The sequence below is a fragment of the Pyxicephalus adspersus genome, chromosome 8 (assembly GCF_032062135.1).
Source record: "Pyxicephalus adspersus chromosome 8, UCB_Pads_2.0, whole genome shotgun sequence".
Classification (NCBI taxonomy): Eukaryota; Metazoa; Chordata; class Amphibia; order Anura; family Pyxicephalidae; genus Pyxicephalus; species Pyxicephalus adspersus.
The window spans coordinates 6684185-6700144 of NC_092865.1; the positions used below are offsets into that span (position 1 = coordinate 6684185).

The following is a 15960-nucleotide window of genomic DNA, read 5'->3' on the forward strand; positions in this document are numbered from 1 at the left end:
GGTACAATTTGCTCCAATAGGGGAAAAAAATTCCTTCCTGATCCCATGAGACAATCGGATGTTCCCTGGATAAATAGTCTCCATTATCTTTAGCTTAAATCCTTAAATTCTAAACTCTTTATTTGTCCAAGATAATAAAAGTTCACCATCAACGCGTTACGTGGCACCTGAAGTTTACAGCAATATTGTGGCCACTAAAGTGCCACAAATGCATTGATGGTGAATTTTTTATTATCCTGGACAAATAAATAGTTTAGAGTTTAAGGATTTAAAGTAAAAATAACAGAGACTGTTGATCCAGGGAACATCCAATTGCCCCATGGAATCAGGAAGGAATTTTTTTCCCATGTTGTAGCAAATTGTACCAGGGTTTTTTTGCCTTCCTCTGGACCATAAGGTTTTATATCTGCGATATGTTTATTTCCTCCGTGGTTGAACTTGATAGACTTATATCTTTTTTCAGCCTAACCTACTATGTAACTATGGAAGAGTTTTATGTAAAGATTTTGGTCCATTTCCTACAACGGTGCCTCTGCAATCCACGCCATTCCTGTCTTTTTTTGGAAACATACCAAATTATCTTTTGTTAACTGAGCCTATAAATGTCTTTTCTGCAATAAAACTTTTTCACGCCAGTCTGCTCCCACACCTTTTTCAGAACATACACTGACCTGCATATATGTAACATTATATTGTCTCAGATGGTTGGATGACTTATCCACCAGGTTGTGAGTTGGGCGTATGCTTGGGCAAGCATACGCCCAACCCACAATCGCGATCTAGCCAATCTCGATGGCTAATGATGCTGAACCCAGAACAAGCAAAGCTTGATGTTGGCTCCAGCAAAAAAGCTTGTAGACTTTGCAACTCCCTTGGTGGTGGGTGAAAGTAAGTATGGCATACTTTATTTTCAATTCAAAGTAGAACTTTGGCATTTATAATGCTGTATGTCAGTTGCATTAACATGGGCCTGATATGATAAAGCTCTCCCAGGCTGGAGGGAATACACTTTCATCAGTGAAGCTGGGTGATCCAGCAAACCTGAAATGGATTTCGTAAAAGTAATTTGCGATGTTAGCAAATGTCTTCAATCCTGGACCAGATCCATTCCAAGTTTGTTGTATCACCCAGGTTTACTGGTGGAAATGTATCCTCTCCAGCCTGGGGGAGCTTTAATAAATCAGGTCCAGTATATTTGCTTGCTTTGTTTTAATCTGTTGATTCTGCCAGTGTATCTTTTTTTTACACTTCATTTAACACGGTGACAACAGTTAAACTCTGCTCAGTGTTGTCACCTTAAAATCTTACTGCAAACTAAATAAAATGAAACAAAAACAAATTTAAGCTCAACTGCATTTTAGGTAGCTATAGCAGCCGGCTGCCTTTTTTTTTGGAAAAATAATAAACCATAGAAATACAAAATGACCATTTTAAGACCCTTTAGCTGTAACTGTCACTTTTATTTGACCACTTGATCTGCATGTAAATGTGAAGAATAAAATAAACAATATGAAATATTATAATAATAAATGTTTGTGGTATGTATTCCTTATATTTATCCATAAACATTACAATGCAATGAACAGTCACATTTAAATTACGTGTTTTATGGCAACATTATCTTATTATTTATTTATTTTATGCTACAAGATTCTTGTTGTAAGAAAGACATTGTAATCTAATTATTCATTAATCTCTTGGTATACATCATAATGTAATAATAAATATTTTCTATAGTATCAGTATAGTTTCCATTATTATTACACAGTATTTATATAGCACCAGCATATTATGCAGCTCTGTACAAAGTCTTTAGTCATGTCACTAACTGTCCCTCAAAGGAGCTCACAATCTAATGTCCCTACCATAGTCATATGTCATTATTACAGTCTTGGGTCAATTTAAGGGGGAATCTATTTACCCTAACTGCATGTTTTTGGAATGTGGGAGGAAAACGGAGTACCCAGAGGAAACCCAAGCAAACATGGAGAACCTGCAAACTCCATGCAGATAGTGTTCAGGCTGAGATTCAAACCTGGGACCCAACGCTGCAAAGGCCAGAGTGCTAACCCCTGAGCCACCATGCTGCATCAAAAAGAAATCTCAAAGAGAACAGAGCATGATATTTGCCCACCCATCAATCAGTCAGTGTCTAAGACATGCTAACGTTTTTATTTTTTAGCAAAACTCTTACGTATAACTTGCAACAAGCAATGGGGTTATATTATGGGGAAATAGGGATACTTGTTCTAACGGCCACTGTTTATGGGCTTATTCGCCTTTTTTTATATCTGAACAAGAGAAGAACAAGATATCTTCCAGTTGGGACAGCTAGGTGGGATTGGTTTTTATTTTGGGGACTTTTCTTCTCCTTTTCAGTTGTTTTACGGGGACTCGGAAAGTAAGAAGAAACTTGACAGTGGTGTTAAACAGCCCAAAACCTAATGAAAAATAAAAGTTTTGGGTATCTGTTTATTTTCTGTAAACCTGCACTAGATATTGGTTTACTTTGGTGATTGCCATGACTCCTTCAAGCTTCACCGTTTTCTCTACTTTTCTAACATGGGGGAACCCTTTAAATAACTTTCATGTTTTCAGAGAACTCCTTTCATATTTATTATATCCACAGATCACAGTATATTAGTGTGGTGGTCAGTGGGAAGAATTCCTCTTACATTGCTGGCCATTGGGAGGAATGTCACCCTTACAGATAGCCAAAAACATCATTGGGGTCACCAAAACTGACCTGAGAGGTGCAAACTGCCCATTGCTCGAGGAACCTCTGGAGGAACCCTGGTTGGGAAACGCTGCCTTACAGAATCCAAATCTTTTACTAATGAAACAGTTGCTGGATTCCCTGCTCCCTATTTTAGGCAGTTTGTGCTATAAATTAGCAACTATAGGTGCACAGAGAGCCACCAGGACACAAAGGAACAACTCAAATTTCTCCATTCACTATCCGAAAATCAAAAATAAATCCAGTGACCAGTGATGGAACTAACAGTATATGAATATCTTCTGTTTTGGGACAGCAATGCTGCATTTTACCAGTATACGTAACGGGGAATTTTTTATCCCATTTGGCCCACCTCATCATCCTCATAATGTTTCTATTTAGAGAATGAAGGTAAAATTCTTATTGGTGGCTCGGGGTTATAGCACATTCAGACACTATTTTATTCAATTAGCTTCTCTGCTTGGGTTGTGACCATTTCTGGTAAAAACACACCGACCTTCCCTGTTTTCCATACTATATATAGCCCTGGCACCATGGTCCATTTTTGTTGGCCAGGTGACCTCCATAACAGTGACAAGGGGTCAGTCCTTCCGTCACTCAAAGATCTGTCCAGCCACTTTAATTTGATCGCAAATGTAATGCGTCTGAGATCCAGCGCTTCATAATATTAATATTTTTTTTTTCTGGACATATGCATCAGAAAAAAATCATTTAAATAATTTAGGATGAGGATACTATAGTATAAAAAGTTTCTTAAAATCGCTATACACTTTTTATTTTACCATTATCATTTTTTATATTTTTAACTTTACCATATTTATCATAATTTATATTCATTTATGGATAGCTATGCTAAAAAAAACATGAAAGCTGATCAAACATCTTTTCACAGTTCTGTATATCTATGAAAGTATAAATAAATGATAATAATAATATAAGGTGCAACAAATTTCTACTGTAATGTTGTACCAACACTAAAAAAGCTAAGAAGATCACACCAATAAAAATGTATAGTTTATAAATATTAATATGCTATTATTGAAAATAGGACATTTATAAAACTATGATATTTTGAAAGCCTTGAAAATATACTGTAAGGTAATAAGATAAAAAAAAATATTGTAGGGTGAAGAATGTTTTAAATTCAAATAAAATAAATGAATAAATAAATTCTAATAAAAATTAAGAACATCCAAATTATGAATTGTATAATAATTCACATAATTAATTATATATGCACTTATCTTTGCTTATATAGAAATACCTATATAAGTATCTAAAAATACTAATACTTGCAATATTAATTCATATATATATATATATATATATATATAGTATAAAAAAAGAAAGGGGGGGAGAGATTGTCTATATCTTAGATTGTAAGCTCTTCGGGGCAGGGTCCTCTTCTCCTGTTACACTGTCTGTATCTCTCTGGCATTTGCATCCCCTATTTAATGTGCAGCGCTGCTTAATATATAAATCCAGTTTAAAAACAAAAAGTAATAGTAATATCTATCTATCTATCTATCTATCTATCTATCTATCTCTCCTCCTGTATCACTGTCTGTATTAGTCTGTCATTTGCAACCCCTATTTAATGTACAGCGCTATATTAATAATAATAATAATAATAATATCTACACTAAAGGCATGGCAACATTATATTCCATCGTTACATTCTATCATGAAATAACATAAATGTATTCTAATTATTAACAACTACAAAAAATATCACTTCTAATTAATTAATTTGAAATCCTTAAGGAAATAAACATTTTAAAGCTTAGAAAAAGTCCCTAAACAATTGTGTGTATTACAAATACTATTATAATTCATGTATGTGATTTATGGGAAGAATTTCTTTGATGTACTGATCACCCTCCTGTATTGTTATATTCACATTCATGTATTTTACTTGTCTTTATTTCCTTTTTTTTGTATATAAAAAATGTTTAATAAACACTCAGTTTAAAAAAAAAAAGTCCCTAAACATATTATTTTATACATAGTTAAAATTTAGATTATAATCAGGTGAATATAATCATTATATTTGGAGTATTCATATTGCTACGTGTCACCTTGTTTTATTGGAGATATATAGAATATATTTGTCAGGATAACAGCTTCTGTACTGGAAATGACAGTACAGTCAATTAAGTAAATCTATGGGAAAATTAATACAAGACTAATGAAGTATGACATAGTCTGTCATTACTAGCCTCTTGATTCTGCCAGAAATTTAAATTTTTCATCAGGAAAAGGGGCAGTTACCCGGGTTGGGGCAAATGATATAACATTGCTGGGGGTACTTGTTACAAGGGTCAACTTTTATTCATGTGGTTTTTCAATTTTTGTTTACTTATTTTTCCTATTTATTTATTTTAACGAAAAAGGTTGCTGTAGTTGCTTAAAAAAATTATAGTTGGACTTGGTGTTTGCTTGTAATTTACATTATTATTATTATATTTATTGATATATAATATTTATAATTTGATCTATGACTATTCTGCCCACCGGGTGACAAAGCTGCTGTGTGATTTTCCTGCAGAACAAACGGTGTAGTCACGCTGTTAAAGAAATGAAAACATTACAGATCCACTGTCATGAGCAAGGGGTAATAAAACTGTAATGGTAAACCTCAAAACGGCTGTTATTGTTGCTGATTAGGGATGCTGACTCGAACTTCAGGTGTTTGCTGTTTTAGGGAAATTATATGGATGTTTGTTCAAAAGCAGATGCTAAGCTAACATCCAGTACTCACCCTGGTATCTACCTTACTAAAATAAAGGTTGTCAGGTACAGTTACATCAGAAAATGTTTATGCTGGCCACTGCACACATTAACAACAGGCTCCCGGCCAGTTGAAATGTAGATAGTCCTGTATTGCAAGTGGATGCTTAGGACCTACCTACAATGTAGACAGGAGGAGAAATCGAGGTGTGGGTGATGAGGTAAGTAAGCTTGCCCTTTATTTGCCCCTAGACATAAACAAACATTTACTCTTGCAGGAACCCTTGTGGCTCAGTGGTTAGCACTCTGCCCTGCTAGGTTCAAATCTCAACCAGGATACTATCTGCATGGAGTTTGCATGTTTTTTCCATGTTTGCATGTGTTTCCTTCCACATTGCAAAAACATGCAGTTATAATAATTGGCTTCCACCCAAAATTGACTGTGTAATGACTATGGTAATGACATTAGATTGTGAGCCACTTTAGGGACGGTTAGTGATATGTCTATGGACTTTCGAAAGCGCTGCGTAATATGTTGATGCTATAAAAGTTAATAATAACCCCAATTCAGGAACAAAAAGTTCCATTAATTTGGAGTTCCCCCTGAGTTCAGCTTTACCATACAGACCAGGTAGAGTTTCCAAGGGCTGGAGGTTGGCGGTGGATTAACATAAGAGCCTGTTGTTAATTTCGCATTACTGGGTTTTACCCAAATAGGTGTGGGAACCTCCAAAAAACATTTGATGAATATGGGAGCGGGTGAAACTTGGGCATGTTCACCCATCTCCACAGATTACATTGCACATGTCCTCAATAATTTTACCTAAATTTTCATTTTTAACTTGGCGGTGCCCTTGGAATGGGTGGATGTCATTCAGCTGGGCTTAGCCTTAAATCACAGAGACTGGTCCACAGTAGCAGGAAGAACCCAAATATCCCACACAGAGGGTATACTGGAAGCACCAAGTGGGTATAGTAGGGTCCTCTTGATTTTTTACTTATGGCTGATAGCTCCACGTTAAATCAGTAGGCAATGAACAAATAAGGGGTTTTATAATAAAAAAGAACCTGATAGTGCTCAAAAACAGGCGCTATAGGTTGCTACAGGCAACAAAGACGTTTTCTTTTCTCAGACACCATTGATAAATGGACCCCGTATGGCAACGCAGGAAGGGTTTTGTGCAGTTGTTGGCGTTTCTATTTTATGAAGTCGTTCTGATTGTCAGGCAGATTGTAATTCAGTACTCTTGTGCAACTTATCTCTAAGACAGTGGTATGACATTTTAACAGAATTCACTCATGAATAAAGTATCACATGCCAAATATTACATCTTAATGTCAAACGGAGTTCAAGATGACATTAAGCTTCAATGGACGGCTTAGAATCTTCAGCAAAGATTCGTAACGTGCGGCCAATACTTAAAGGGCAAACGCAAAGCCAACGTCTCATACCTTTATATTCACTCCTCGGATATATGTATACAGTTGTGCTACTTATAAGCATCAGTGGGTTAATATATTATATTTTATTGTATTTATTCTTTGTATGTTTTTATTGTATTTGTATAAAATTGATCTAAAATGTTAATATATTTTAGATTTTATTTATGTTCTGTTTATATGTACATTTTTATATAGTGTGACAAATTATTGAACATAAATATATAATCAACTGTTGTATTTTATAGGTTTTTTTCAATTTTTAAATAGGACAAGGCGTCCAATACTTACATTTTTATATTGGAAATTAATTTGGATTTCATTCCATAACCAAACTTTATTTTAATTAAAAAATAATAATAAAAGAAATTTTAAAAAATAGTACTAATAATTAAGCGCAGATGTTCTTCCATATTATTTATGACCTCTATAATATTCCAAGTTTTAATAATTTATAAAAATTTATTTATATTGGATTTTATAACAATGAAAAAAATTCCACATTACTGCACTAAGTGCTAAATAGGAGTAGAGGTAAAGTGCAGGAGTGACCATAAAGTTTCCATAGAGGAACTTTTGTTTTGTATTTGCTTTGGAATTTGGAGAACATAGCGCATGGAATTTAGGTAGGAATTATAAAATAGAGGGAACCACATGAGGAAAATCTGCAATTGTAAAAAATGTGAAACAGCCGTGAAACATGGTACAAAACATGTATGGACTAGATGGACTGGCTGTCCAGATACAGAATAGGTTGTAGATTCTTAGATTGTAAGCTCTTCTGGGCAGGGTCCTCTCCTCCTCCTGTGTCACTGTCTGTATCTGTCTGTCACTTGCAACCCGTATTTATTGTACAGCGCTGCGTAATATGTTGGCGCTTTATAAATACTATATAATGATATTGGTGGGCACTGGGCATTCTAAAGTTTCCTTTTCGGGCTACAGTTTTTCCTAAAGGGATGAAATTTATAAAATATATTGGAGCAACTAAATAGGCTAAATATCACACAAGTATAAAACAGTGAGCCTGATTTATTAAAGCTTTCCAAGCTTGGAGAGGATACACTTTCATCAGTGAACCTAGGTGATCAAGCAAACATGGAATGGATCTGGTCCAGGATTAAAAACATTTGCTAACAAATAGCAAATGACTTAAGAATCTCATCTCAGGTTTGCTGGATCACCCAGGTTCACGGATGAAAGTGTATCCTCTTTGGCCTTGGGGAGCTTTAATAAATCAGGGCCACTGCCTGCAGCAGCAGTAATTCTATTAGACAACCCACAGATGATTTGAAGGCCATAAAACTGGCATGGTAGTTCTGGGAGCTCATGGACCTCTAGAGATATTAGAACAACCATATCCAAAAAATCCAAAAAAATAATGAATTAAAAAAAAACCTAGAATCTCTACAAACTCTTACCTAGAAAATGAAAAAATAACACAAGGCATGCGGGGATTAGTAATTCAACAAAAATTTAGGTCTCGGCACTTGTAGGTCTTCTATTGGGAGCGAAGAAGAATTCAAAACTCCCACATGACTCTTCCATGATTTATCCATTGTTCCTATGCTCTTCTATATAAATAAATGGTGTTAAAGAACTTTTTAGACTGTTTCAATGTTTGAACAGAATCCTATGGTCTCACGGGTTTAGGACATGTTCCAATATGGTGGAATGGGCATTGGCCGTGTGCAGGCCAAGCGTGTACCATCTCCTAGATTGTAAGCTCTTCGGGGCAGGGTCCTCTCCTCCAGTGTCACTGTCTGTATTCGTTTGTCATTTGCAACCCCTATTTAATGTACAGCACTGCGTAATATGTTGGCGCTATATAAATCCTGTTTATTATTATTAATAATAATAATAATAATAATAATAATATTAATAATGATAATGAATATGCTAATATGTTCCTAAAAATGCATGGCTTTACACCAACCACTGACAATAGGTTATCTTTCCACCCACGAACATTGGGGCATCTTTCTAACCATGACAACATAGGCTACATACACAGGCCATATGATTCTCATCTGATAATCAGCTCAGGGCTGATTTCAGACAAGAATCTTGCGTGTGTACAGCGTTCATCGTCTGACGTCCGAACAACCGTTCTGGCGGATACACGGGCGACGGACAGGGAATGATCGTAATGAAAGTGAAGGGGAGAGAGCACAGCAGGGTGCCGTGCTATTATTCTCCCCCTCTCTTCTCTATTGAGCAGAATGGCGCTGTATGTACAGCACTCGTTCATGATTCGTGCAATTTGTCGTGGGAAAGGATCGTGAAAGATCTATTTTCAGCAACAATTATTGCACTTTTTACATGGCCTTACACTGGGGCATCTTTTCTCCAACCAAAAAACTTATTCTGAGGCAATGCTACACCCAATAAATGATTCTAGGGCATTTATTCCTCCCACTAAATCTTTCTAACCACTATTGTATGGACATCCTTCTGAATGCCATCCAATGATGTGGGGGCACCTTTCCTCTAAAACAACTGATGCCACTTTTTCCACCAACCACTAAATTTGAGTCATCCTTCCACACAATAATACTAACAAGCCTTTCCTTTCCAAACTACTAATACAGGGGAAACTTCTGACCACTGTCCATTGATACTGGGGCATTTTCTGTTGCTGGGGTATATTTTCTCCAACCATTGATTCTGAGGCATCTTTCCACCCAATGATGCTGGGGTATTTATTCCTCTTGATCTGTTTAAGTACTTTTTTATGGACATCATTCTGACCACCATGCTATGAAGTTGAGTAATCTTTTTGCCCACGACAGCTGATGCATGGGGCATCTTTTCTCCCACCAACCACCTATTCCAAGGCATCTTTTCACCCAGCGATGCTGGGGTATTTATTCCCTACCACAAATCTTTCTTACTACTACTGTATGGGTATCTCTCTGACTGCCATCCAATGATGCTAGGTCATCTTTCTGCCCAAAACAGCTGATGCATGGGGCATCTTTTTTCCCACCAACCACTTATTCCAAGGCATTCTTTCACCCAATGATATTGGAGCATTTAATTCCCCTGACCATAAACATAAAGGCACCATTCACTGAATCTAGGGCATCCTTCCACCTTCTGACCACTGGCATATATTCTCCCACCAACCACTGATTCTGAGGCATGTTTCCACCCAATGATGCTTGGGTATTTATTCCTCCCACCAAAGCCGAGCCCTTTGCTATTGGTCAATTTAGCAACTCATTGGTGCTGGACCAATAGGAATGTTTTTGAGACAGGAAACGATGACCTAGCTTTGACACTATTACGAATGGGTAGATCTTTGCCCATCAAAATGGCCAAAATTTGGCAATGGTGTTGGGTTTGAGAAAGCTTTGTCTAAGCACTTCTAAGTGTTTGCATTTTATTCCTCTATATATATATTTTTTAGATTTGAGACTGTAACAAAATATCAATAAACATACTTTGCCTAGTTTAGCAAATTATCCAATAGTATTGACTCTTTATTCCGCGCTACCATTAATGTTGAAGTTTTTGTTGTCCAATAACATTTCAGTTGATGTTTGATTCTCATTGGTTGTTGTGAGTTGACATAGACATTTCATTTATGGAAGACATTGATAAATGATGACCCATAGGCCCTGATTTATTAAAGTTCTCCAAGCCTGGAGAGAATACACTTTCATAAGTGAAGCTGGGTAATCCAGCAAACCTGGAATGGATTTACTAAAACTCATTAGCTATATGTTAACAAATGTTTTCAATCCTGCACCAAATCCATTGCAGGTTTTCTGAATCACCCAGCTTCACTGATGAAAGTACATTCTCCCCAGCCTTGGAGAGCTTTAGTGAATCAGGGCCATAGAGTACTGTGCAAATAGTTTAAATGGTAATCATTCACACACTTGCCTTTATATAAAATACATGACTCAATAATAAGTAATAGATAATATTACATATATTATAATATGCATTTAAACAAAAAAAATGTTTATATGTACCTCAGTACCTGCACCTACCTGGAATGTGGGATTCAAAAAGGATTTGTCCTTTCCCTAACGAGAACATCTCATTAAAATAAAATTGAATATATCATACATTTGCACTGCATCCCCCTACACACATATGTGCTATAATGTAATGCAGGCTATTCTCAGTAAGAGACACATTGCATTGGGAGATACAATAGGAAGTGTCTCAGCTTTGACGCAGGGGAAAGTCAAACTTTGCATTGCAAAATGTGATTGCCCTGGGTTCCAGATTCCTAAAGTGTGCTGGGGTATCAAAGTCAAACAAGGCATTGGTATGTACTATCACACTGTGATGTTTCCTATTAGGCAGTGAGGATAAAATGTGCATACAACCCAATTGCAATTTTTCATTTTTCATTGACTATTCTAAAGTAAAACAAAATATGATTGTTGGATGTATTTATAAATGATTGAAAAATACACAGTTTGGGTCCAATCCCTCCAGCAGTGTTTGGACACACCAGCCATAAACTAGCAATAATACATAAGCATTCATAAACATTTCAAGATTTTTTTAGCAGTTTTAGGTGCATATTGTATAATAAATTCAGTTTAGATGTGCCTGTGGGGTGTTTCCCCATACATTATAAATGTAAATGTAAAATAATGCTTCCAATGTATTTACATACAAAACATTTCTTTTAGAGTTCATTAGATAAAGCAGCCACCATCATTTTATTCTTTGCTGTCTCTGTCCAATTGAGGAGTTTTTCATTCACTTCCTGTTCCAGACATACAACAGGAAGTAAGATGTCTACAAAGTTAGGGAGTTTATACAGTTAAATAGTTGTCCCTATTGAATGATTTATCCTCACATCTGGTTCTATTGATAACTGTAAAAGTTTTTTTAATATTAATATTATTGGCAATGGCCACCGGGACAATTAAAGATGGTGAACTACCAAATGGGGGTACAGACAACAAAAAAAGTGGGGTTGAAATATTTACCTACTCCACCCAACCCTTCAGAAATGTTTGGGTCATATATACACTTAAGATTTACTAGGATAGTTTTATAACCCCACTTAGTTCAACCCCCGAGGATGAACATTCCCAAATTAAAAATTTGCCAGGATACTAACATTTTTCCAAAAAGCAGCAGAATTCTTGTGGTGCAAATGGCCCCTTTAGTAAGACCAATGTAGAGTATGGAAAAAGCTAAGGCCAACAACCCTTAGATTGGGTTATTAGAGGGTGGTAAAGCAATGTAGAGACAGCTTCAAAATGTGTTAATGCGATTAATGCACCCAGCTTGCCCCATCAAAAACAAAATAGGAAGTTTTGTCCTTACTGTGCAACCAGACAGGAGAGCCTTTCCCTTATGTCCACCAGGTCCAGTGTCTAACCACATTTCCTGTAAAAACACGCAGTGGACAAGAACGGCAGAACGAGCCCCATTGACAGGGGACGGTGGGCTGAGTTTGGCTGTTGGCATGTTTATTGGAGTAATGTGTATGTGGGGGCATTTTTTAAGGACTTTGATGTCAGAACGGGATCGAGCTCTTTGAAATCGTACACCCATTTTTACATCTTCTCTGGGAACAGAATGCAGCTTGAGAGGCCAGAAACCCTAGAAGACAGAGAAGGCTCTTGTAAGCGTTCCTTGGCATTCACACTACTATTGCTGGAGGAACCTCACCCACCGTCATACCCCGCAGTACTGACATGACTGAGGTTAACTCTGCCTGGGACTTATCGTCCTCTAATACTCGGCAAGAACTGCTGGCTTTGTCTCCTCCTTCTTGTTTGCATATGGCAGCCAACAACCTTCAATAAAACCGGAGCTTTATTTAGTCAAGCAGATTAATATGCAGATGAAATTGATATACAGGATACTGTTTGATCTGCCCAAAAGTTTTGTAAAGTAATAGGATAATGAGAGTGACATTTTCTAAACACTGCCCTTATCTCAGTGCCCCTCATCTGATCCTTGGACTATTAGTGGACCTCAACACATTTGTTATCCCATTCCGAAGGTCCTAGGTACCTCCCCTTTCCTTGCAGACACTCAATTTGGTTTCGGGTATGAACTTGAAGGCCTGGGTTGGCCAAGTTTTCATATTTGTGTCATAGAGATCTGCCATGTGGCTTCAGGGTCTGGGTCAGCCAAACCTTTATGTTTTTGACTATAGTGGTGTAGTTTGTCTTTAGGTATGAACTTGAAGACCTGGGTTGACCAAGTGTTCATATGTGTGGCATAAAGTTCTGCTATGTGACCTTAGGCATAAAGATGAGAGTTTGGGACAGCCAGGTAGTTATTTTGTTACTACAGTGGTTTAGGCTTCAGGGATAATAATAAATCCTTGGTTCAAGTAGGCTTCGTGTATGAACTTCAGGTTGGTCCTGAGTCAACCACACACTCAATGGGTGTGCATGTGATTGTACACAGTACACATTACAATGTCTGGATTAAGTCAGAGCAAACATTAGTTACTGAAATAGGTTATCATGGACAGTGGCCTGCAAACATGTGATGATGTTTGGGGTTTGTACAGTAGCCTACAAATTAGTCCTATTGGAACTGTAAACCCCCATCATTCACATTTATGTCCTATAGCACATGAAATATGAGGATGCATATTGACATCTATGTCCCTGCTTTATCTCAAGTGAAATAATGGTAATCAAAGCTTACCTCCTTGTCTTAATTGTATCCCCTTCCAGATCTTCAAAATTCACCTTATTAGTCTAGCTTTATTTGCTTTGTGGGGGCAATTGTGACCTGTTTGTACCACACCCTATTTCTATAATAATCTTGTACGATTAGTCTACCTTTCCTGGTGCCAAATCCAGCCCTGAACCCTCACACGTCGCACACTTCTTGCTGACTAGCAGAAATTACCTAGGAAGAGGGCTGAGAAGTTTATCACATCATTGGAACAGAAGAATTTACTTGTCCTTGTTTGGACAAGACAAAAAGTCTCATCTGGTAAGCTGCAACAATAAGAAAGAAGACATCACCTTGAAATTTAGAAAAGTGCCAAAAACCCTAGACTACACCCTGATGGGAATGAATAGCAGAAAACTAGGTGATGGGAGAGATTTGTTGTCAATTTACATCAGTTTTCTTTCTAAAATCACAGGTTAAAAGAGTGCATTCAAATGCACAAATGATGGGTGAATGGCTGACATGTAGAAGGGAGTTCCAGAGTAAAAAAGCTAATCAACTGGGAACATTCACAAACTTTTGAACTCCTGCTTCGGGCACAGGGATACTTGCCCGGTTGCTGGCAACAATTATTAAAAATAACTTTGGATGTTGAAAAGTTTAATTAAGTAAATATTTTCTGGCAATTTTGGTTTTGGAAATTTTTTAATTTACATTTTTACTAGAGGTTTTCAACAAAAATAAAGATACAAACAATATAAGGAATACAGAACAAAAATAAAAGGAAGAAAAAGAAAGAAAAACAAAGATCATAAACATACCAGGTATCAAGAATATACATGCATACTTATTATAAAAAAAAAAACAACATCAGTACCAATACTTTCCCCAAAAAGAAGCAATATCATGGTATACCCAATGAGCATTGGTTGATTGTCTTCACAGTGTTAAGCACCCTTTTTATTTATATTTGGCTATAGCCATAAAAAATGTACCCTGAAACAAGGGGAGCCATAGAGTGAAATCTGACCTGAAAAATTAAAAGTGAAGAAGAGTTTCAAAGAAAAGAGGACATACAATGAAAGAAAAGTGTCATAAAGAAACAAGGGGTTGGTTTCTAAATGGACATAATAACATATTTAAAATTATTAATGTTATTATTGTTATTGGGACCTCTTAGTGGATATCTTTTGCACAGGGTGGTATTGATCCCATGCAGACCATATCACTTTGTGTTTGTCCATACAATCATGTATCATAGCTGTCAGAAACTCCTTTAGCCATTTATTTGTCATTGTGTACAACAGTATATAGATTAATGCTCCTGGTTTTCACATTGTCAGTGTCTAGAATTGGCAGGATGTGTATTGTAAGTTTAGGTGAATGGTTGGATGCATATTGTCAGAACCTGGTATTGGTTTTCTGTACCAGGTCCCTCCAGCCACTACTTCAAAGCCTGTGTAGGTTGATAGTCTGATAATTTAATGCTCAAGCTGGTTCATAATTCTAGGGCCCCATTCAATGTTACATGTGCATACATACCATTTACCTGTGTTAATGCAGTCCATTCATTTACAAGGGGTGGTGAGGAAGAAGGGCAGATATGCACTCATTTTATTTAATGCAGAACACCATAAGTGCATTGGACGGTGCTGCCTTGTTAGAGTGTCAGCCTACGTAATTGCAACTGCAATAGATTGCATTGTGTGCAGCATATGGCCTTGTAAAATGTGCATTACTGTAAAATGATAAAATAAGGCCTATAAAGTAACAACAGAATCTGTAATTATTATTATATTGTTTTTATTTAGCAATCACATATAATGCAGTGTTTTACAAAGTCCATGGTAACGTCACTAAGGGTAGGCTTGGACACGGCTGTTACATTACCAGATCCTTGGTCACTTGCACCCTAATCCTGGATTCTAATGCAGATTTGACAACTAGGGCGATAAGTGGTCCCAGTACCACTCAATGCTGCCCCCGTGAATTCTGTAAGGATCTGCTGGCAGAAGCTACATTATTCATTATCATCATCACAGTCCAAGGCCAATTATTTGGGGGAAAGCCAGTTCTGAATGTTTGAGTGATTGGTGGAAACCCATTCAAACGCAGGAAGTACCGTATTTACAAATTCTATGCAGATAGTGTCCTGGCCATAATTTGAACCTGGGACAAAGCGCTGCAAAGGCAAAGTAAGCCGACCATAATCTCAGTAAGGGCATAACCCGCATCTAAAGGGCCCCTACAAATCCTTCCAATTCATAGCCTGGGATGTCCAACATTTCCTTATAATGATTTTCTCTAATGACACATAAAAGGGCTAATATGATTCATTGAAACAAAGCCAATGGCTACCACTCATTATAACATAGTAATTTAACTCTAAAATGTCACCTAAAACCACCAGATAGTTGTGATTATTCACATAA

The 15960-nt window shown here is 36.8% G+C and overlaps 1 long non-coding RNA gene across 1 annotated transcript in view; it reads right to left on the reverse strand.

Moving 5' to 3' along the window:
• The window catches only part of LOC140337435 (uncharacterized), a 49901-nt gene extending 37581 nt beyond the window's left edge, over nucleotides 1-12320 (reverse strand). Inside the window, exon 1 of the long non-coding RNA XR_011922048.1 lies at nucleotides 12212-12320. This is a non-coding gene — a long non-coding RNA (uncharacterized lncRNA). The remainder of the gene's footprint in view (nucleotides 1-12211) is intronic.
• Nucleotides 12321-15960: the final 3640 nt, after the last annotated feature.